The sequence below is a fragment of the Salmo trutta genome, unplaced genomic scaffold, assembly GCF_901001165.1.
Source record: "Salmo trutta unplaced genomic scaffold, fSalTru1.1, whole genome shotgun sequence".
In the NCBI taxonomy this organism is placed as follows: domain Eukaryota; kingdom Metazoa; phylum Chordata; class Actinopteri; order Salmoniformes; family Salmonidae; genus Salmo; species Salmo trutta.
The window spans coordinates 2,745,766-2,771,374 of record NW_021823195.1 but is presented as its reverse complement, the minus strand read 5'-3'; the positions used below and the strand labels follow the sequence as shown (position 1 = coordinate 2,771,374).

General features: G+C 45.8%; 1 long non-coding RNA gene across 1 annotated transcript; it reads right to left on the bottom strand.

Moving 5' to 3' along the window:
- Positions 1 to 982: 982 nt before the first annotated feature.
- On the bottom strand, positions 983 to 25,609 carry LOC115189557 (uncharacterized). The gene is made up of 4 exons (XR_003876944.1): positions 25,201 to 25,609; positions 14,514 to 14,586; positions 10,321 to 10,397; positions 983 to 997 (listed from the first exon to the last, which is right to left on the bottom strand). It is a non-coding gene; the product is annotated as an uncharacterized LOC115189557 (long non-coding RNA).

Here is a 25,609-nt window from a genome sequence, read left to right as displayed (position 1 = left end):
AGATATCTCATAGTACAGGGGGAACCTAGAGACCAGATATCTCATAGTACAGGGGGAACCTAGAGACCAGATATCTCATAGTACAGGGGGAACCTAGAGACCAGATATCTCATAGTACAGGGGGAACCTAGAGACCAGATATCTCATAGTACAGGGGGAACCTAGAGAGAGAGACCAGATATATCATAGTACAGGGGGAACCTAGAGACCAGATATCTCATAGTACAGGGGGAACCTAGAGAGAGAAACCAGATATCTCATAGTACAGGGGGAACCTAGAGACCAGATATCTCATAGTACAGGGGGAACCTAGAGAGAGACCAGATATCTCATAGTACAGGGGGAACCTAGAGAGAGACCAGATATCTCATAGTACAGGGGGAACCTAGAGAGAGAGACCAGATATCTCATAGTACAGGGGGAACCTAGAGACCAGATATCTCATAGTACAGGGGGAACCTAGAGACCAGATATCTCATAGTACAGGGGGAACCTAGAGAGAGAGACCAGATATCTCATAGTACAGGGGGAACCTAGAGAGAGAGACCAGATATATCATAGTACAGGGGGAACCTAGAGACCAGATATATCATAGTACAGGGGAACCTAGAGACCAGATATCTCATAGTACAGGGGGAACCTAGAGACCAGATATCTCATAGTACAGGGGGAACCTAGAGACCAGATATCTCATAGTACAGGGGGAACCTAGAGACCAGATATCTCAAAGTAGGGGAACCTAGAGACCGAATCTCATAGTACAGGGGGAACCTAGAGAGAGAGACCAGATATCTCATAGTACAGGGGGAACCTAGAGAGAGAGACCAGATATATCATAGTACAGGGGGAACCTAGAGACCAGATATCTCATAGTACAGGGGGAACCTAGAGAGAGAAACCAGATATCTCATAGTACAGGGGGAACCTAGAGACCAGATATCTCATAGTACAGGGGGAACCTAGAGAGAGACCAGATATCTCATAGTACAGAGGGAACCTAGAGAGAGACCCAGATATCTCATAGTACAGGGGGAACCTAGAGAGAGAGACCAGATATCTCATAGTACAGGGGGAACCTAGAGGACCAGATATCTCATAGTACAGGGGGAACCTAGAGACCAGATATCTCATAGTACAGGGGGAAACCTAGAGAGAGAGACCAGATATCTCATAGTACAGGGGGAACCTAGAGAGAGAGACCAGATATATCATAGTACAGGGGGAACCTAGAGACCAGATATATCATAGTACAGGGGGAACCTAGAGACCAGATATCTCATAGTACAGGGGGAACCTAGAGAGAGAGACCAGATATATCATAGTACAGGGGAACCTAGAGACCAGATATCTCATAGTACAGGGGGAACCTAGAGAGAGAAACCAGATATCTCATAGTACAGGGGGAACCTAGAGACCAGATATCTCATAGTACAGGGGGAACCTAGAGAGAGACCAGATATCTCATAGTACAGGGGGAACCTAGAGAGAGACCAGATATCTCATAGTACAGGGGGAACCTAGAGAGAGACCAGATATCTCATAGTACAGGGGGAACCTAGAGACCAGATATCTCATAGTACAGGGGGAACCTAGAGACCAGATATCTCATAGTACAGGGGGAACCTAGAGAGACCAGATACCTCATAGTACAGGGGGAACCTAGAGAGACCAGATACCTCATAGTACAGGGGGAACCTAGAGAGACCAGATACCTCATAGTACAGGGGGAACCTAGAGAGACCAGATACCTCATAGTACAGGGGGAACCTAGAGAGAGAGACCAGATATCTCATAGTACAGGGGGAACCTAGAGAGAGAGACCAGATTTCTCATAGTACAGGGGGAACCTAGAGAGAGAGACCAGATATCTCATAGTACAGGGGGAACCTGGAGAGAGAGACCAGACATCTCATAGTACAGGGGGAACCTAGAGAGAGAGACCAGATATATCATAGTACAGGGGGAACCCAGAGAGACCAGATATCTCATAGTACAGGGGGAACCTAGAGAGAGAGACCAGATATCTCATAGTACAGGGGGAACCTAGAGACCAGATATCTCATAGTACAGGGGGAACCTAGAGAGAGAGACCAGATATCTCATAGTACAGGGGGAAACTAGAGACCAGATATCTCATAGTACAGGGGGAACCTAGAGAGAGAGACCAGATATCTCATAGTACAGGGGGAACCTAGAGACCAGATATCTCATAGTACAGGGGGAACCTAGAGAGAGAGACCAGATATCTCATAGTACAGGGGAAACCTAGAGACCAGATATCTCATAGTACAGGGGAAACCTAGAGACCAGATATCTCATAGTACAGGGGGAACCTAGAGAGACCAGATATCTCATAGTACAGGGGGAACCTAGAGAGACCAGATATCTCATAGTACAGGGGGAACCTAGAGAGACCAGATATCTCATAGTACAGGGGGAACCTAGAGAGACCAGATATCTCATAGTACAGGGGGAACCTAGAGAGACCAGATATCTCATAGTACAGGGGGAACCTAGAGACCAGATATCTCATAGTACAGGGGGAACCTAGAGACCAGATATCTCATAGTACAGGGGGAACCTAGAGACCAGATATCTCATAGTACAGGGGGAACCTAGAGACCAGATATCTCATAGTACAGGGGGAACCTAGAGACCAGATATCTCATAGTACAGGGGGAACCTAGAGAGAGAGACCAGATATCTCATAGTACAGGGGGAACCTAGAGAGAGAGACCAGATATCTCATAGTACAGGGGGAACCTAGAGAGAGAGACCAGATATCTCATAGTACAGGGGGAACCTAGAGAGAGACCAGATATCTCATAGTACAGGGGGAACCTAGAGAGACCAGATATCTCATAGTACAGGGGGAACCTAGAGAGACCAGATATCTCATAGTACAGGGGGAACCTAGAGAGACCAGATATCTCATAGTACAGGGGGAACCTAGAGAGAGACCAGATATATCATAGTACAGGGGGAACCTAGAGAGAGACCAGATATCTCATAGTACAGGGGGAACCTAGAGAGAGACCAGATATCTCATAGTACAGGGGGAACCTAGAGAGAGACCAGATATCTCATAGTACAGGGGGAACCTAGAGAGAGAGATCAGATATCTCATAGTACAGGGGGAACCTAGAGAGAGAGACCAGATATCTCATAGTACAGGGGGAACCTAGAGAGAGAGACCAGATATCTCATAGTACAGGGGGAACCTAGAGAGAGACCAGATATCTCATAGTAAGGGGGAACTAGAGAGACCAGATATCTCACTAGTACATGGGGAACCTAGAGAGACCAGATATCTCATAGTACATGGGGAACCTAGAGACCAGTATCTCATAGTACAGGGGGAACCTAGAGACCAGATCTATCATTAGTACAGGGGGAACCTAGAGAGAGAGACCATATCTCATAGTACAGGGGGAACCTAGAGAGACCAGATTCTCATAGTACAGGGGGAACCTAGAGACCAGATATCTCTAGTACAGGGGGAACCTAGAGACCAGATATCTCATAGTACAGGGGGAACCTAGAGACCAGATTCTCATAGTACAGGGGGAACCTAGAGACCAGATATCTCATAGTACAGGGGGAACCTAGAGACCAGATATCTCATAGTAAGGGGGAACCTAGAGACCAGATATCTCATAGTACAGGGGGAACCTAGAGAGAGAGACCAGATATCTCATAGTACAGGGGGAACCTAGAGAGAGAGACCAGATATATCATAGTACAGGGGGAACCTAGAGACCAGATATCTCATAGTACAGGGGGAACCTAGAGAGAGAAACCAGATATCTCATAGTACAGGGGGAACCTAGAGACCAGATATCTCATAGTACAGGGGGAACCTAGAGAGAGACCAGATATCTCATAGTACAGGGGGAACCTAGAGAGAGACCAGATATCTCATAGTACAGGGGGAACCTAGAGAGAGACCAGATATCTCATAGTACAGGGGGAACCTAGAGACCAGATATCTCATAGTACAGGGGGAACCTAGAGACCAGATATCTCATAGTACAGGGGAACCTAGAGAGAGACCAGATATCTCATAGTACAGGGGGAACCTAGAGAGAGAGACCAGATATATCATAGTACAGGGGGAACCTAGAGACCAGATATATCATAGTACAGGGGGAACCTAGAGACCAGATATCTCATAGTACAGGGGGAACCTAGAGAGAGAGACCAGATATATCCTAGTACAGGGGGAACCTAGAGAGGAGACCAGATATCTCATAGTACAGGGGGAACCTAGAGACGAGACCGATATCTCATAGTACATGGGGAACCTAGAGACCAGATATCTCATAGTACAGGGGGAACCTAAGAGAGGACCAGATCTATCATAGTACAGGGGGAACATAGAGACCAGATATCTCATAGTACAGGGGGAACCTAGAGAGAGAGACCAGATATCTCATAGTACAGGGGGAACCTAGAGACCAGATATCTCATAGTACAGGGGGAACTAGAGACCAGATTCTCATAGTACAGGGGGAACCTAGAGAACCAGATATCTCATAGTACAGGGGGAACCTAGAGAGAGAGACCAGATATCTCATAGTACAGGGGGAACCTAGAGACCAGATATCTCATAGTACAGGGGGAACCTAGAGAGAGACCAGATATCTCATAGTACAGGGGGAACCTAGAGACCAGATATCTCATAGTACAGGGGGAACCTAGAGACCAGATATCTCATAGTACAGGGGGAACCTAGAGAGAGAGAGACCAGATATCTCATAGTACAGGGGGGAACCTAGAGAGACCAGATATCTCATAGTACAGGGGGGAACCTAGAGAGACCAGATATCTCATAGTACAGGGGGAACCTAGAGACCAGATATCTCATAGTACAGGGGGAACCTAGAGAGAGAGACCAGATATCTCATAGTACAGGGGGAACCTAGAGAGACCAGATATCTCATAGTACAGGGGGAACCTAGAGAGACCAGATATCTCATAGTACAGGGGGAACCTAGAGACCAGATATCTCATAGTACAGGGGGAACCTAGAGACCAGATATCTCATTGTACAGGGGGAACCTAGAGAGAGAGACCAGATATCTCATAGTACAGGGGGAACCTAGAGAGAACAGATATCTCATAGTACAGGGGGAACCTAGAGACCAGATATCTCATAGTACAGGGGAACCTAGAGAGAGAGACCAGATATCTCATCGTACAGGGGGAACCTAGAGACCAGATATCTCATAGTACAGGGGGAACTTAGAGAGACCAGATATCTCATAGTACAGGGGGAACCTAGAGAGAGACCAGATATCTCATAGTACAGGGGGAACCTAGAGAGAGACCAGATATCTCATAGTACAGGGGAACCTAGAGAGACCAGATATCTCATAGTACAGGGGGAACCTAGAGAGACCAGATATCTCATAGTACAGGGGGAACCTAGAGAGAGACCAGATATCTCATAGTACAGGGGGAACCTAGAGAGAGACCAGATATCTCATAGTACAGGGGGAACCTAGAGAGAGACCAGATATCTTATAGTACAGGGGGAACCTAGAGAGAGAGAGAGACCAGATATCTCATAGTACAGGGGGAACCTAGAGAGAGAGACCAGATATCTCATAGTACAGGGGGAACCTAGAGAGAGAGACCAGATATCTCATAGTACAGGGGGAACCTAGAGAGAGACCAGATATCTCATAGTACAGGGGGAACCTAGAGAGAGAGACCAGATATCTCATAGTACAGGGGGAACCTAGAGAGAGACCAGATATCTCATAGTACAAGGGGAACCTAGAGAGAACAGATATCTCATAGTACAGGGGGAACCTAGAGACCAGATATCTCATCGTACAGGGGGAACCTAGAGAGAGAGAGAGACCAGATATCTCATAGTACAGGGGGAACCTAGAGAGAGAGACCAGATATCTCATAGTACAGGGGGAACCTAGAGAGAGAGACCAGATATCTCATAGTACAGGGGGAACCTAGAGAGAGACCAGATATCTCATAGTACAGGGGGAACCTAGAGAGAGACCAGATATCTCATAGTACAGGGGGAACCTAGAGAGAGAGACCAGATATCTCATCGTACAGGGGGAACCTAGAGAGACCAGATATCTCATAGTACAGGGGGAACCTAGAGAGAGAGACCAGATATCTCATAGTACAGGGGGAACCTAGAGAGAGAGACCAGATATCTCATAGTACAGGGGGAACCTAGAGAGAGAGACCAGATATCTCATAGTACAGGGGGAACCTAGAGAGAGTGACCAGATATCTCATAGTACAGGGGGAACCTAGAGAGAGAGACCAGATATCTCATAGTACAGGGGGAACCTAGAGAGAGACCAGATATCTCATAGTACAGGGGGAACCTAGAGAGAGACCAGATATCTCATAGTACAGGGGGAACCTAGAGAGAGACCAGATATCTCATAGTACAGGGGGAACCTAGAGAGAGACCAGATATCTCATAGTACAGGGGGAACCTAGAGAGAGACCAGATATCTCATAGTACAGGGGGAACCTAGAGAGAGACCAGATATCTCATAGTACAGGGGGAACCTAGAGAGAGACCAGATATCTCATAGTACAGGGGGAACCTAGAGAGAGAGACCAGATATCTCATAGTACAGGGGGAACCTAGAGAGAGAGACCAGATATCTCATAGTACAGGGGGAACCTAGAGACCAGACATCTCATAGTACAGGGGGAACCTAGAGAGAGAGAGAGACCAGATATCTCATAGTACAGGGGGAACCTAGAGACCAGATATCTCATAGTACAGGGGGAACCTAGAGACCAGATATCTCATAGTACAGGGGAACCTAGAGAGAGACCAGATATCTCATAGTACAGGGGGAACCTAGAGAGAGACCAGATATCTCATAGTACAGGGGAACCTAGAGACCAGATATCTCATAGTACAGGGGGAACCTAGAGACCAGATATCTCATAGTACAGGGGGAACCTAGAGAGAGAGAGAGACCAGATATCTCATAGTACAGGGGGAACCTAGAGACCAGATATCTCATAGTACAGGGGGAACCTAGAGACCAGATATCTCATAGTACAGGGGGAACCTAGAGAGAGACCAGATATCTCATAGTACAGGGGGAACCTAGAGACCAGATATCTCATAGTACAGGGGGAACCTAGAGACCAGATATCTCATAGTACAGGGGGAACCTAGAGACCAGATATCTCATAGTACAGGGGGAACCTAGAGACCAGATATCTCATACTACAGGGGGAACCTAGAGACCAGATATCTCATAGTACAGGGGGAACCTAGAGACCAGATATCTCATAGTACAGGGGGAACCTAGAGAGAGAGAGAGACCAGATATCTCATAGTACAGGGGGAACCTAGAGACCAGATATCTCATAGTACAGGGGGAACCTAGAGACCAGATATCTCATAGTACAGGGGGAACCTAGAGAGAGACCAGATATCTCATAGTACAGGGGGAACCTAGAGAGAGACCAGATATCTCATAGTACAGGGGGAACCTAGAGACCAGATATCTCATAGTACAGGGGGAACCTAGAGACCAGATATCTCATAGTACAGGGGGAACCTAGAGACCAGATATCTCATAGTACAGGGGGAACCTAGAGACCAGATATCTCATAGTACAGGGGGAACCTAGAGACCAGATATCTCATAGTACAGGGGGAACCTAGAGAGACCAGATATCTCATAGTACAGGGGGAACCTAGAGAGACCAGATATCTCATAGTACAGGGGGAACCTAGAGACCAGATATCTCATAGTACAGGGGGAACCTAGAGAGACCAGATATCTCATAGTACAGGGGGAACCTAGAGACCAGATATCTCATAGTACAGGGGGAACCTAGAGACCAGATATCTCATAGTACAGGGGGAACCTAGAGAGACCAGATATCTGATAGTACAGGGGGAACCTAGAGACCAGATATCTCATAGTACAGGGGGAACCTAGAGACCAGATATCTCATAGTACAGGGGGAACCTAGAGACCAGATATCTCATAGTACAGGGGGAACCTAGAGACCAGATATCTCATAGTACAGGGGGAACCTAGAGACCAGATATCTCATAGTACAGGGGGAACCTAGAGACCAGATATCTCATAGTACAGGGGGAACCTAGAGACCAGATATCTCATAGTACAGGGGGAACCTAGAGAGACCAGATATCTCATAGTACAGGGGGAACCTAGAGAGAGACCAGATATCTCATAGTACAGGGGGAACCTAGAGAGAGAGACCAGATATCTCATAGTACAGGGGGAACCTAGAGACCAGATATCTCATAGTACAGGGGGAACCTAGAGAGACCAGATACCTCATAGTACAGGGGGAACCTAGAGAGAGACCAGATATCTCATAGTACATGGGGAACCTAGAGAGAGAGACCAGATATCTCATAGTACAGGGGGAACCTAGAGAGAGAGACCAGATATCTCTTAGTACAGGGGGAACCTAGAGAGACCAGCTATCTCATAGTACAGGGGGAACCTAGAGAGAGAGACCAGATATCTCATAGTACAGGGGGAACCTAGAGAGAGAGACCAGATATCTCATAGTACAGGGGGAACCTAGAGAGACCAGATATCTCATAGTACAGGGGGAACCTAGAGACCAGATATCTCATAGTACAGGGGGAACCTAGAGACCAGATATCTCATAGTACAGGGGGAACCTAGAGAGAGAGACCAGATATCTCATAGTACAGGGGGAACCTAGAGAGAGACCAGATATCTCATAGTACAGGGGGAACCTAGAGAGGGTTAGCATTAGCGTTAGGGAAAGGCATTGGGGTTAGCGTTAGGGAAAGGCATTGGGGTACGGTTAGGGTTAGGGAAAGGCATAGGGGTAGGGTTAGCGTTAGGGGAAAGGCATTGGGGTAGGGGTAGGGTTAGCGTTAGGGAAAGGCATTGGGGTAGGGTTAGGGTTAGCATTAGCGTTAGGGAAAGGCATTGGGGTTAGGGAAAGGCATTGGGGTTAGCGTTAGGGAAAGGCATTGGGGTAGGGTTAGGGTTAGCATTAGCGTTAGGGAAAGGCATTGGGGTAGGGTTAGCATTAGCGTTAGGGAAAGGCATTGGGGTAGGGTTAGCATTAGCGTTAGGGAAAGGCATTGGGGATAGCATTAGGGTTAGCATTAGCGTTAGGGAAAGGCATTGGGTTAGCGTTAGGCATAGGGGTAGGGAAAGGCATTGGGGTAGGGTTAGGGAAAGGCATTGGAGTTAGCGTTAGCATTAGGGTTAGGGAAAGGCATTGGGGTTAGTGTTAGCATTAGGGTTAGGGAAAGGCATTGGGGTTAGCATTAGCGTTAGGGAAAGGCATTGGGGTTAGCATCAGCGTTAGGGAAAGGCATTGGGTTAGCGTTAGGCATAGGGGTAGGGAAAGGCATAGGGGTAGGGAAAGGCATAGCGTTAGGGAAAGGCATTGGGGTTAGCGTTAGCATTAGGGTTAGGGAAAGGCATTGGGGTTAGCGTTAGCATTAGGGTTAGGGAAAGGCATTGGGGTTAGTGTTAGCATTAGGGTTAGGGAAAGGCATTGAGGTTAGCGTTAGCATTAGGGTTAGGGTAAGGCATTGGGTTAGCTTACCGCCGCTATTCATTTTCTGCCAGTCTAATATCCACTGCTGAAATCCTATTAACCAGCCGACATGACGCTCCTCATTAAATCTGAATCTCAATTAAATCTCATTAAGCCTGGATTGTTTTCAGCACAGCATGATGATCAAAGACAACACGGAAAACTGCATGGGATTGGCTTGTGGTTTAACACATTCAAGGACAATCAACCAAATGAAGAATTAGCATAAAATCAATGCTTCTGTCTGCATTGTAAATGTAAATGTAATGTAATGCATTCAGTCTCCCCAGGCTACAGTGAGGTCTGTATTCAGTCTCCCCAGGCTACAGTGAGGTCTGTATTCAGTCTCCCCAGGCTACAGTGAGGTCTGTGATGGTCTCCACTACAGTGAGGTCTGTGATGGTCTCCACTACAGTGAGGTCTGTATTCAGTCTCCCCAGGCTACAGTGAGGTCTGTGATGGTCTCCACTACAGTGAGGTCTGTATTCAGTCTCCCCAGGCTACAGTGAGGTCTGTATTCAGTCTTAGCAGGCTACAGTGAGGTCTGTATCCAGTCTTACCAGGCTACAGTGAGGTCTGTGATGGTCTCCACTACAGTGAGGTCTGTATTCAGTCTTACCAGGCTACAGTGAGGTCTGTATTCAGTCGCCCCAGGCTACAGTGAGGTCTGTGATGGTCTCCACTACAGTGAGGTCTGTATTCAGTCTTACCAGGCTACAGTGAGGTCTGTATTCAGTCTTACCAGGCTACAGTGAGGTCTGTGATGGTCTCCACTACGGTGTAGAGAGCAAACACAATCCAGTACATCATCCAGCGGACCTGTTGGAACAGAGAGAGAGATGGTCAACACTTTATACATGTTACAGGCTACAGGCCAGCAGGCTACAAGCTCCCATCCAAAGCAAGCATTCCTCCCTCTCAGACAGACTCTGGGAGAGGAGATTCCGAGCCAACAGGCTACAGGCCAACAGGCCAGCAGGCTACAGGCCAACAGGCCAGCAGGCTACAGGCCAGCAGGCTACAGGCCAGCAGGCCAACAGGCCAACAGGCTACAGGCCAACAGGCCAGCAGGCTACAGGCCAACAGGCCAGCAGGCTACAGGCCAACAGGCCAACAGGCTAACAGGCTACTGGCCAACAGGCCAGCAGGCCAGCAGGCTACAGGCCAACAGGCCAGCAGGCTACAGGCCAACAGGCCAGCAGGCTACAGGCCAACAGGCCAGCAGGCTACAGGCCAACAGGCCAACAGGCTAACAGGCTACTGGCCAACAGGCCAGCAGGCCAGCAGGCTACAGGCCAACAGGCCAACAGGCCAACAGGCCAACAGGCTAACAGGCTAACAGGCTAACAGGCTAACAGGCCAACAGGCTAACAGGCCAGCAGGCTACAGGCCAACAGGCTAACAGGCTAACAGGCTACAGGCTAACAGGCTACAGGCCAGCAGGCTACAGGCCAACAAGCCACGGGCTCTGAGAAATCAACTTGTTCCAGCTAGATTATTCCTCATTTGTAACTAAAGCCTTGTTCACACAGCAGGCCTGAAGGCTGCAATCAGTTTGGGAGGCAGTGTCTCTCTCTCAAATACAGTTGTTGAAAATATTATTTCTGTTATAACATACAAGGCACTGGCAACAGAAAATAAGTATAACAGTACTTCACTTTACATGGGCTCAGCAGTCAGCTACAGTCCCATGTGTAGTCCTAACTACAGTCCCATCTGTAGTCCTAACTACAGTCCCATCTGTAGTCCTAACTACAGTCCCATCTGTAGTCCTAACTACAGTCCCATCTGTAGTCCTAACTACAGTCATATCTGTATGTGTAGTCCTAACTATAGTCCTATCTGTATGTGTAGTCCTAACTATAGTCCTATCTGTATGTGTAGACCTAACTATAGTCCTATGTGTATGTGTAGTCCTATCTATAGTCCTATCTGTATGTGTAGACCTAACTATAGTCCCATGTGTATGTGTAGTCGTAACTATAGTCCTATGTGTAGTCCTAACTATAGTCCTAACTATAGTCCTATCTGTATGTGTAGTCATATACACAGATAGTTACATAATTTCGATCTTTGTATTTACTTCAGAACAAACAAGCAACTATGAAAAGAGCAACAACATGAAGCGTGATTTGTCCAGGCTATTGTCAGGAGAGGTTCCTCCATTACTAGTCTGCCGTTCACTGTGCATTTAAATACGAGCCACAGTCATGACGTTCTGAAATGTGTTCTACAACCAAACCCAGCCGGTTAAAGTCTGACTGGAGGATCTACTGAAATTAAACTTTCAAAATCTTGACACTAGTCCACATGTCCCAGTTACTGCCGTGAATGACAACAGTCTTATTAAGTAGGTCCTACACTTTTTTTACTTGTACATTTAGTATCTAGAAAGTGTAAGACTTGATAACAGAACGTCTTAACTCACAGGTCCGAGTGCCGGTCCTTTCCTCATTGTGAAAAGGTCTTCTAAGATCAGGTCTGAAGGCTCCAGTCGTTCCCTGATCACTAGACCCACTATAACAACACATGCTAATGTTTATTTAACAACAAATGATAGTCCCACTAAGCCCAAACCAGATAGGATGGCGTATCACTGCAGAATGCTGTGGTAGCCATGCTGGTTAAGTGTGCCTAAATTTGAGCTTAGTGGGACTATGATTTGTTTTTCAACAGGACAATGACCCAACACACCTTCAGGCTGTGTAATGGCTATTTGACTAAGAAGGAGAGTGATGGAGTGCTGCATCAGATGACATGGCCTCCACAATCACCCGACCTCAACCCAATTGAGATGGTTTGGGATGAGTTGGACCGCAGAGTCCGCAGAGAAAAGCAGCCAACAAGTGCCTAGCATATTATGGGAATATCCTTCAAGACTGTTGGAAAAGCATTCCAGGTGAAACTGGTTGAGAGAAAAAAAATGTGGAAAAAGGGGTCTGAGTACTTTGCGAATGCACTGTATGTAGTGTTATGAATATTATGTATTCATTCCATTTGTGGTGTTCTGGTTCCTGTTTGGACCCCAGGAAGAGCAGCCACTGCCTTGGAAATAATTAGGGATCCTAATAAAATATTACTAAAAACACCACTTCTGCCTTGATAGATATGATGCTGTGTCTATGAAACTGGGACAGGCAATAATACTACACAACACAATTCTTTGAAAATAAGTTGTATGGGTGCATGCTGGGAGATATAACGGCAAAAATATCATAATGCTTTATGAGTAGAGTGTGACAACACATATATTCTAAGTAATTTCAAAATGGGTCTTTCTCCATTCTGATTGTTTTATACTGTTCAAATAAACTTCAACCAATTTACATTTCTGAATTTCCTGCACTCATTTGAGATAATTTCCACACTGCCATGTCGGGCTGCACGATATGGGCAAATAATCTAGGACTTATTTTTAACCAAACGTTGCAATTAAGATTTCACTTGCGATTTAGATCAGAACACTTGGGTGAACTGTTGGAATAACGGGGGGAAAAAATGATGATTATTCGAATTATATAGTTAGAAGATAAGTAGGCACTTTGAATAAAAGTGTTGTTTGACATGACAATGAATTAAAATGTCAGTGGCATTATTGTGACAGGGTAGGAACCAAAGTGTTGGTCAGGGTTTCCTAGGGGACCACATCATCTTTGGTTACATTAAAATGTTCTCTTAGCTACTTCATGTAGCTAACATATTCAAGCTTCACCTGCTCCTCTTTGATTTAGAAGACACTGTTGCACAAACATGCTGATTTAGGCCTCCACCATCAAAAGGTATTTATCAGGCTATATAGTTAGCTATGTTTGCTCCGACTCAGTACATTTACTAGCTAGCCAGCTAACTAGCGGCGAACAAGATTTAGGCCAACTTGCTAAAAGACAAAACTAGCCGTTTGCAGATGTAAGGAACACAAAGTGTCATTATAGAAATGCTGGTGGATTTCTATTAAAGAAGCAAAGTGGAAATGGCATCATTGTTGCTTGTGCTGCATTGACCAGGCAGACTGAACGCAAGAGACAACAAGCACTCCTTGAGTGCGGGGCTGAGTGAGTGAGTGAGTGAGTGAGTGAGCGAGTGAGTGAGTGAGTCAGCGAGTGAGCGAGCGAGTGAGCGAGCGAGTCAGCGAGTGAGTGAGTCAGCGAGTGAGTGAGTCAGCGAGTGAGTGAGTCAGCGAGTGAGTGAGCGAGTCAGCGAGTGAGCGAGTCAGCGAGTGAGCGAGTCAGCGAGTGAGCGAGTCAGCGAGTGAGCGAGTCAGCGAGTCAGCGAGTCAGCGAGTGAGTGAGTCAGCGAGTGAGTGAGTGAGTCAGTGAGAGACAGAGAGACAGAGAGACAGAGAGAGAGTGTGTGAGTGAGTGAGTGAGTGAGGACTCAACTAACGTAGTAAACTATAAACATGGACGTTACACACCGCGTATCACATTTAACAAACCAAAACATTCAGATACCGTTATAGAAGGTAACGTAAAAACTCAGTGGTCCGTCTATAGTAAAATACAATATACCGCACAGCCTTATCTGCGTGGAATGAAGTAAACAACGGAGAAAAAAAAAGAAATTGGAGGAGAGGAGACGGATGATATCCTCCTAAAGAACCTCTCCTAAAACCTGTTGGCCACACGCTCAACATAGCGTTCCTGTAAGGCCCCTGCTTGGTTTATTCTAGTGAGGACAGGAGTCCAGCCTGCTGCACGTCTCCACAGATTGGCATGTCAATGTGTTTGTTTCCAGTCATAGGCAGTTAACTCCCATTCACATGCCTGGACTTGTTCTCAATACCTTCAGACTAGACACGGGCTGCGTTTCAAACTCATAGAAGACACACCCTCGTCTTACGCCCTTGGGGGAACCACACACACACACACACACACACACACACACACACAAGTATGATGAAATCAATGATGTTGAAATAAGGGTCTTTGTACTTACATATTCCTTGACATTTTTGGTTTTCACTGCTTTGTAGGAATAGTATGCAGGATACAGGGTCCCGAAGACGAGCCTGTGTGGAGACCAGAGAAATATGAAACTATCAGCGTCAAGGCAAATCATTTACCACCAAGAGAAAACACACAAAAGGACACATTCAGTTAAACCAAAGCAACAACAAGCTACACCGAAAGCATCATAATCACAGGCAACTAAGTGCTGCTGTACTAAACCAGCCTCCTGAGTTTCCTGTCGTCCTCCATGTAGCCTGGCGTTAGGATGAACTACCACTCCCTACACATAGGGGGAGCTGTGACTGTTTTTTGATCCAACATGTGCTCTTCGTTTACATCCTGGGGTTCAGGCTAGTCTGGGAGGGGGTATTGGGTTCTGGGAGGGGGGATTGGGTTCTGGGAGGGGGGGATTGGGTTCTGGGAGGGGGGGATTGGGTTCCGGGAGGGGGGGGGATTGGGTTCCGGGAGGGGGGGGATTGGGTTCCGGGAGGGGGGGGATTGGGTTCCGGGAGGGGGGGATTGGGTTCCGGGAGGACTTAGTAAGAGAAACCCCCCAACCCAGCACGTCCCAGTGAGTGGATGACCCATACCAGATGTAAAGTGCACTACCCATGGGGCCGTGGTCAAAAGTAGTGCACTACCTCATGGGGCCGTGGTCAAAAGTAGTGCACTACCTCATGGGGCCCTGGTCTAAAGTATTGCACTACCCATGAGCCCTGGTCTAAAGTAGTGCACTACCCATGGGGCCCTGGTCTAAAGTAGTGCACTACCCATGAGCCCTGGTCTAAAGTAGTGCACTACCCATGAGCCCTGGTCTAAAGTAGTGCACTACCCATGAGCCCCGGTCTAAAGTAGTGCACTACCCATGAGCCCCGGTCTAAAGTAGTGCACTACCCATGAGCCCTGGTCTAAAGTAGTGCACTATATAGAGGATGCTGCCATATGGGATATACTCAATGTATTATATACTGCTCTAAAAAATAAAGGGAACACTTAAACAACACAATGTAACTCCAAGTCAATCACACTTCTGTGAAATCAAACTGTCCACAATAAATTTCACATGTGTTTTGTGCAAATGGAATGCAGGTGGAGACCACAGACCACTTCTCAGTTCCTATGCTTCCTGGCTGATGTTTTGGTCACTATTGAATGCTGGCGGTGCTTTTACTCTAGTGGTAGCATGAGACGGAGTCTACACCCCACACAAGTGGCTCAGGTAGTGCAGCTCATCCAGGATGGCGCATCAATGCGAGCTGTGGCAAGAAGGTTTGCTGTGTCTGTCAGCGTAGTGTCCAGAGCATGGAGGCGCTACCAGGAGACAGGCCAGTACATCAGCAGACGTGGAGGAGGCCAACAACCCAGCAGCAGGACCGCTACCTCCGCCTTTATGCAAGGAGGAGCAGGAGGAGCACTGCCAGAGCCCTGCAAAATGACCTCCAGCAGGCCACAAATGTGCATGTGTCTGCTCAAACGGTCAGAAACAGACTCCATGAGGGTGGTATGAGGGCCCGACGTCCACAGGTGGGGGTTGTGCTTACAGCCCAACACCATGCAGGACGTTTGGCATTTGCCAGAGAACACCAAGATTGGCAAATTCGCCACTGGCGCCCTGTGCTCTTCACAGATGAAAGCAGGTTCACACTGAGCACGTGACAGACGTGACAGAGTCTGGAGACGCTGTGGAGAACGATCTGCTGCCTGCAATATCTTCCAGCATGACCGGTTTGGCGGTGGGTCAGTCATGGTGTGGGGTGGCATTTCTTTGGGGGGCCGCACATCCCTCCGTGTGCTCGCCAGAGGTAGCCTGACTGCCATTAGGTACCGAGATGAGATCCTCAGACCCCTTGTGAGACCATATGCTGGTGCAGTTGGCCCTAGGTTCCTCCTAATGCAAGACAATGCTAGACCTCATGTGGCTGGAGTGTGTCAGCAGTTCCTGCAAGAGGAAGGCATTGATGCTATGGACTGGCCCGCCCGTTCCCCAGACCTGAATCCAATTGAGCACATCATGTCTCGCTCCATCCACCAACGCCACGTTGCACCACAGACTGTCCAGGAGTTGGCGGATGCTTTAGTCCAGGTCTGGGAGGAGATCCCTCAGAAGACCATCCGCCACCTCATCAGGAGCATGCCCAGGCGTTGTAGGGAGGTCATACAGGCACGTGGAGGCCACACACACTACTGAGCCTCATTTTGACTTGTTTTAAGGACATTACATCAAAGTTGGATCAGCCTGTAGTGTGGTTTTCCACTTTAATTTTGAGTGTGACTCCAAATCCAGACCTCCATGGGTTGATAAATTGGATTTCCATTGATTATTTGTGTGTGATTTTGTTGTCAGCACATTCAACTATGTAAAGAAAAAAGTATTTCATAAGATTATTTCATTCATTCAGATCTAGGATGTGTTATTTTAGTGTTCCCTTTATTTTTTTGAGCAGTATATATATATATATATATATATATATATATATATATATATATATATATATATATATATATATATATATATATATATTCACTCACTGAGCAGTATATATAGTCCCTATAGGATTCTCTCTGACCTGATCGGAGACAGGGCTGCAGTGAGGAGTCACTATGTATGTATGTATGTATGTATGTATGTATGTATGTATGTATGTATGTAGAAAATATTCAGACCCCTCGACTTTTTACACATTTTGCTACATTACAGCCTTATTCTAAAATGTGTACTTTTCCCCCCCCCACCACATAATCAACAAAGCAAAAACTGTTTTTTAAATAAAAACTGAAAATATCCCTTTAACACAGCACCAGTCAAAAGTTTTGACACATCTACTCATTCCAAGGTTTTTCTTTATTCAAGGTCCCTTTATAAAAATGGATTCCCTGAAGAATTCACAGCGTTCTGGAGGATCCAACCCAGTACTAGATAGGTGTACCTAATAAACTGGCCGGTGAGCGTATGAGAGTGAAATTCTCTTCCTGTTCGTTGTGTGTTTCATGGCCTCTGTCCAGGGACCCACCTCACTAGTCCCCACAACAGAGTTTATTTAGATGTTGCCATAGAAACAGCAGAGGAGCTACACAGGGGCTCTAAGAATAGTCCTGGTTGGCTGTCAGTCAGTCAGACAGTCCTTTCCCTCAGCCTCCCTCACAACAGGGAAGGAAGGAAGGAAGGAAGGAAGGAAGGAAGGAAGGAAGGAAGGTAATTTGTAAAAAGTCCTTCCATGTAACAGCGACTTGTTAAATTAAAATGGTGGTCTGCTTAGTTAATTAGGTGCCATTTCTCCTTAATTTGGCTGCTGTTCTTTAAAAATCAGCTTCATTTATCGCCACCCACAACACAGACAGCAGGAGGTAAACAAACCATGGAAGTAGATTTACACTGGGAAGAAAACAACATCACTTCCTACTGGACAGCAACGACTTCGCTTTACATTAAAAATGGTGGACTAATTATAAAGCCTGTTCATATTATTACACCTCACCAAATTCTTCTGTTTGAGCAGGATCTGTCCTGTAGGATATCAACAGGCTGCCTACAGTATATTCAGCTGTATTAGGTAGTGTAAGGAAATGACTGTTTAGAGCGCATTGAGTTCAGGCAGCACTCCCAGACCATCAGCATCAGGAGACCATCACCATCAGACAAGACCATCACCATCAGGAGACCATCACCATCAGGAGACCATCACCATCAGGAGACCATCACCATCAGGAGACCATCACCACTCCCAGACCATCAGCATCAGGAGACCATCACGAGACCATCAGACCAGACCATCAGACCATCACCCCTCCCAGACCATCACCCCTCCCAGACCCCCCCAGATAGCAGTAGGTTAGCTATACTCTCAGGGATACTCAGAAGCAATTTCATGTTTGGAGTTGATAAAATCTTTTTTTTATTTTTTATTTGTCACATGCTTGGTAAACAACAGTAGTGGACTAACAGTGAAATGGTAGCTATTTGGTAGTGTTATTTCTTGTGGGTAGAAGCTTTTCAGGGTTCTGTTTGGATCCAGACTTGGTGTATCGGTACCGCTGGCCGTGCGGAAACAGAACAGTCTATGACAAGCGTGGCTGGAGTCTTGGGCCTTCCTCTGACACCGCCTGGTATAGAGGTCCTGGATGGCAGGAAGCTTGGCCCCAGGGATGTACTGGGCCGTACACACTACCCTCTGTAGTGCCTTGCGGTGGGATATCAAGCAGTCAGTCAAAACGCTCTCAATGGTGTAGCTGAAGAACTTTGAGGATGTGAGGGTACCATCTTCACGACTGCATAGGTGTGTTTGGACCACGATAGATTGTTATTGATGCGAACACAGTGGAACTGGACGCTCTCAACCCGCTCCACTACAGCCCCGTCGACGTGACCTCGACCCGCTCCACTACAGCCCCGTCGACGTGACCTCGACCCGCTCCACTACAGCCCCGTCGACGTGACCTCGACCCGCTCCACTACAGCCCCGTCGACGTGACCTCGACCCGCTCCACTACAGCCCCGTCGACGTGGCCTCAACCCGCTCCACTACAGCCCTGTCGACGTGACCTCGACCCGCTCCACTACAGCCCCATCGACGTGACCTCGACCCGCTCCACTACAGCCCCGTCGACGTGAACGTGCTCAGCCCTCTGTTTCCTGTAATCTACCATCAGCTCCTTTGTCTTGCTGACGTTGAAGGAGAGGTTGTCCTGGTGCCCCACGGTCAGGTCTCTGGGACACAATCATTGGGTCACGCTTTATTTGGATAGTATTACAGGATGGTCATACTATCAACAAACTACCTGTTGATAAGCAATTACTTGCTACGGTTAACGGTTAGGATAAGGGTTAACGTTAAGGCTAGGGTTAAATTTAGGCTTAGGGTTAACATTAAGGCTAGGGTTAACGTTAAGGCTAGGGTTAACGTTAAGGCTTAGGATTAACGTTAAGGCTAGGGTTAACGTTATGGCTAGGGTTAACGTTAAGGCTAGGGTTAAGTTTAGGCTTAGGATAAGGGTTAACGTTAAGGCTAGGGTTAAGTTTAGGCGTAGGGTTAGCGTTAACGCTAGGTTTAAGTTTAAGCTTAGGATAAGGGTTAAGGCTAGGGTTAAGTTTAGGCGTAGGGTTAGCGTTAAGGCTAGGGTTAAGTTTGGGCTTAGGGTTAACGTTAAGGCTAGGGTTAAGTTTGGGCTTAGGATAAGGGTTAAGAGGTTAGGGTTCATGTTAAGGGTTAGGAGAAGGGTGAAGGTTAGAGCTAGTGTTAGTCTGTAGAGCATCTACAGATGAACTATCCAAATAAAACATAAATCATTGTTTGCCTGGCCTGCAGAAACAGACCCCGTCCTGCTCGGGGAAGGCCGTAGTATTTTCACACAGGGAAGGAGGAATATTTCTCCATAAACCTTGAACATGAAGGAGACAGATCCTGCAGAGAGGCTTCTTGAAAGAATTGTGTGAAAATGTGGCCTCACTAGCAGCATGCAGCTGTAAAAATACACCCGTACACAAGCCTTGACATTCTGTTTTAGATTAACTTTCCCAGTTCTGGTAAAAATAAATAATTTAAAAAGTAATCTCTGACAGCACACCCACCGCTCGCTCACGGCTCCTAGCATGACGCCTGGGAGAGAATCAGATGTAGAGTTACTGGGATAAAGAGAGTTAGGATTTTAAGATCCAGGCAGAGAGCTCACCTCCGACATCTGGACTCAGCTACAGGGTAAAGGGCTGAGGGCTTTCCTCTGTGGAAATACACATCTGCTGCTACAGTCCTTTCAGACATCTGGTTTCAGCTACAGGGTAAAGGGCTGAGGGCTTTCCTCTGTGGAAATACACATCTGCTGCTACAGTCCTTTCAGACATCTGGTTTCAGCTACAGGGTAAAGGGCTTTCCTCTGTGGAAATACACATCTGCTGCTACAGTCCTTTCAGACATCTGGTTTCAGCTACAGGGTAAAGGGCTTTCCTCTGTGGAAATACACATCTGCTGCTACAGTCCTTTCAGACATCTTTTTTGATTAAAAATGGCGTCTTTCCTTCCCCCCCAACGCTGTTAAGCCAAAACGACGCCCCGTTATTCAGTATTACTAGGCTCCCGTTGGCTAGCTAGCGTCGTCTCACTCACAGGCCATCAGCGCAGAGACAGGGACCTTCTAAGGTAAGGATGGAAAGAGTCATTTAACTATCAGCTGCCTGCCATAATGCAGGCCTATTATCATCACCATGTCCTACCATAATGCAGGCCTATTATCATCACCATGTCCTACCATAATGCAGGCCTATTATCATCACCATGTCCTACCATAATACAGGCCTATTATCATCACCATGTCCTACCATAATACAGGCCTATTATCATCACCATGTCCTACCATAATGCAGGCCTATTATCATCATCATCACCATGTCCTACCATAATGCAGGCCTATTATCATCACCATGTCCTACCATAATGCAGGCCTATTATCATCATCATCACCATGTCCTACCATAATACAGGCCTATTATCATCACCATGTCCTACCATAATACAGGCCTACTTTCATCACCATGTCCTACCATAATGCAGGCCTACTTTCATCACCATGTCCTACCATAATGCAGGCCTATTATCATCACCATGTCCTACCATAATGCAGGCCTATTATCATCACCATGTCCTACCATAATGCAGGCCTATTATCATCATCATCACCATGTCCTACCATAATGCAGGCCTATTATCATCACCATGTCCTACCATAATGCAGGCCTATTATCATCATCATCACCATGTCCTACCATAATGCAGGCCTATTATCATCATCATCATCATCATCATCATCATCATGTCCTACCATAATGCAGGCCTATTATCATCACCATGTCCTACCATAATGCAGGCCTATTATCATCACCATGTCCTACCATAATGCAGGCCTATTATCATCATCATCACCATGTCCTACCATAATGCAGGCCTATTATCATCACCATGTCCTACCATAATGCAGGCCTATTATCATCATCATCACCATGTCCTACCATAATGCAGGCCTATTATCATCATCATCATCATCATCATCATGTCCTACCATAATGCAGGCCTATTATCATCACCATGTCCTACCATAATGCAGGCCTATTATCATCATCATCATCATCATGTCCTACCATAATGCAGGCCTATTATCATCACCATGTCCTACCATAATGCAGGCCTATTATCATCATCATCATCATCATCATGTCCTACCATAATGCAGGCCTAAATACAAGGGCAAATGTTATTGATCGGTCACTGTTATTCCGCACTACGCGATATTCACTTCCTGACTTGGAGACTTGGAGAGCGCTCAAAGCGCTGTAGAACGGCCCTCTGAATAACAGAGCGTAGTTTAGGATTAACTGCGTTGGGAAAAATATAGACGAGTTAAAATTCCAGCCCTTTATAATCAGATCTGTCCTGGTCATTATCCTAACTAAAATCACAACGTTCCAGTAGAAGTAAAAACAATAGAAAAACAAAGTGTTGATCCCATGTTTCATGAGCCAAAATAAAAGATGCCAGACATTTTTCCATACACACAAAAAGCATATTTTTATGCACAAATTTGTTTACATCCCTGTTAGGGAGCATTTCTCCTTTGCCAAGATATGATGACGGAGCATGCAATTGGCATGCTGACTGCAGGAATGTCACCAGAGCTTCTGCCAGAGAAGCCGCCTCCAACGTCAATTTAGATAATTTGTCATTTCATCCAACCGGCCTCAACCACAGACCACATGTAACCACGCCAGCCCAGGACCTCCACATCGGCTTCGCCACCTGCAGGATCGTCTGAGACCAGCCATCTGTCTAGTAGAGAGGCCAGACGGAAGCCACTCCGCTTGGAGTTTGCTAAAAGGCACCTAAAGGACTCTCAGACCATAATAAACAAGATTCTCTGGTCTGATGAAACCAAGATTGAACTCTTTGGCCTAAATGCCAAGCGTCACATCTGGAGGAAACCTGGCACCATCCCTACGGTGAAGCATGGTGGTGGAAGCATCATGCTGTGGGGATGTTTTTCAGTGGCGGGAACAGAGAGAATAGTCAGGATTGAGGGAAAATAGTTATACAACAACGCTCCCCATCCAACCTGACAGAGCTTTAGAGGATCTGAAGAGAAGAATGGGAGAAACTCCCCAAATACAGGTGTGCCAAGCTTGTCGCGTCATACCCAAGATGACTCGAGGCTGTAATCGCTGCGTCAACAAAGTACTGACTAAATTAGTTTTCTAAATATAAATTAACAACCATGTCTAAAAACCAGTTTTTGCTTTGTCATTGTGTGTAGTGTGCGTAGATTGATGAGGGCGGAAAAAAAGTAATTTTAGAATAAGGCTGTAACACAAAAATGTGGAAAAAGTCAAGGGGTCTGAATACTTTCCGAAGGTGCTGTATGTACCAACAGATGCTTATCTGTATTCCCAGTCATGTGAAATCCATAGATTAGGGCCTAATTTATTTATTTAAATTGACTGATTTCCTCATATGAACTGTAACTTTGAAATTGTTGCATTTTGAGTTTCTATTTTTGTTCAGTGTAGTTAGAAAAACAAAAAATTTAACCCCCAACATTTCCATTGATGTAAGCAAATGTAAATCATCCATAAACAGTGAGTTGAGTCCATTGTATATTACATGACTCATTTCACATTCCTATTCCACGATGCCTCAAAAACAAATCACTCATAAACCTTATAATGACTAACCTATGGAAAGGTATGAAAAGGACCCAGCCAACGCCACACAGCAGTCTGGGAAAAACTGGTTTTACACAAGGTTCACCGTGACTTGGGAGACAAGATAATCCACTAAACCATAACGTGGTTAAATAACTGTAATAGCCACTTAAAGAAACTCTACAATACATGCCCCAGTAACTTGAAGTTATTTTTGTCATTGGTGAATTAAAATCATGTGATCAACCACATGGCAGGTTAATTTGATTCGGTGAAAGCGGACAGGAAGAGAGGTCAGAATCAGTGCATTGAGCCTCGTTCTGCCCTCAAGACTTCAGACTTAGAACTGTAAACGCTAAACATGGATACAGGCAGACCATAACTGCCAAGTTAACTTGTCTGCAGCGTAATATGGCTAGCTAGCCCTGTAGACTACAACATGCGTTACCTAATGCATATGGCTAGCCCTGTAGACTAGAACATATGTTATCTAATGCATATAGCTAGCTAGCCCTGTAGACTAGAACATATGTTATCTAATGCATATGGCTAGCTAGCCCTGTAGACGAGAACATGTGTTATCTAATGCATATGGCTAGCTAGCTAGCCCTGTAGACTAGAACATGTGTTACCTAATGCATATGGCTAGCTAGCCCTGTAGACTAGAACATATGTTATCTAATGCATATGGCTAGCTAGCCCTGTAGACTAGAACATGTGTCATCTAATGCATATGGCTAGCTAGCTAGCCCTGTAGACTAGAACATGTGTTATCTAATGCATATGGCTAGCTAGCTAGCCCTGTATACTAGAACATATGCTATCTAATGCATATGGCTAGCTAGCCCTATAGACTAAAACAAATGTTATCTAATGCTTTCACTTATGTATTACTTTTAAATGAATTGTCTGATTGTTTTGAAGCATTGACAGGATGCCTTTACCAGTGACTCATGTCCAGTGTCGTCTACAGTGGAAGAACATGACACTGAGTAGACTGTAAATACTGTGCTGTCTCTTCTCCCAATCACACCTGAAGCAGTCTCTCCCCCCTCCTATGTACTGTGGCCTACAGTACAGTTATGTAATTGTACTGGACCATGAGTTGTGAGAGGAGCTCAGAGTAAAAAAAAAAAACTAGGGCGTTTTCTTTCTCTAAAAATGTACAAACTCATCCATCATCTGGTCTCACATACTTGTGTGGTTCAGCAAGCTAACTAGTAGTCATGGGAGTTGGTTGGGCTACTTGAGTTGTGCATTATGCTGGTGGACGGCGACAGAAAATAACCCTACCACAATATAACTTAGCCGGCTTTACAACAACAATAACATAGTTTCCTGTCAGCAAAGACATATGTATTCTCTCTAGGAACTCTACTTGACGTAAAGTGAAATGTGTCCTTCGCTATCAAATAAACTGAATCTGAATCCAACTTTTTGTCCGAACCGCAACACATTCCGTGCTTCAATTACACCACAAACTTCACCCGAAACAACATCCTACCACTAAATCTACCCCCAGTCCACACAGCAGCGCTAACTAACTTAACTAGTTTCCAGACAGTATAAGTTGACTTGCTGACCTGCCTCTAGCTAGTTAACAAGTAGCTAAACAACATCCTAATGCTACAACTCTTACAGGACCAAACACCTAAACAACAACAAGCTAACGTTAAGACAGCTTGCTAGCTAACGTTAGCTAATAGTTCTTATTCAAATGTTGACAAAATTACGACTTTATATATATATATATTTTTTTACATAACTTCTCCAAATATATAACTTCGAAATGAATACCATACAATAAGCGAAATTGCTTTGCCTAAAAGTAATTTAAAAAGTGCCATGCTAACATTACCGTTAGCATGCTAATTGGTTAGCTAGCTAAACTTGTAACGTTGGTTACAGCTAGCTATAGAAAACACCTTTAAAAAAAAAAGTTATAAATGATCATTTCAGCAAAATACAATATTAAAATTCGCCCTTAACTTACACAACGCTTCTGGAGATCATCCACGACACCATGTTTCCAGATGGAGGTTTGTTGAGAGGCAGAAGAGAGAGAGAGAGAGAGAGAGGAGGCCCAGGGGCCGGAGAGGTAACGGCGACACCGGGGTAGTGGTAAACACCGGAAAACACTCCCGTAGGGGTAACAAGTTAATAACTACGAGCTATCTTCTCAACCATGACTTTGAAAAAGAATAAAACGTGTTGTTTTACAATCTAAGTTAAAGCAGCCATCGGATAAAGCGAGAAGTTACGACTTAGATAGCTATGTTTAAATGATTTTATTAAAGCTTTGTGTCCAATTTCTTTGGGTCCAACTCCTTTGGGTACAATTCCTTTGGGTCCAACTCCTTCGGGTCTAACTCCTTCACCTCTCCTATGTCTGTGCTTGGCAC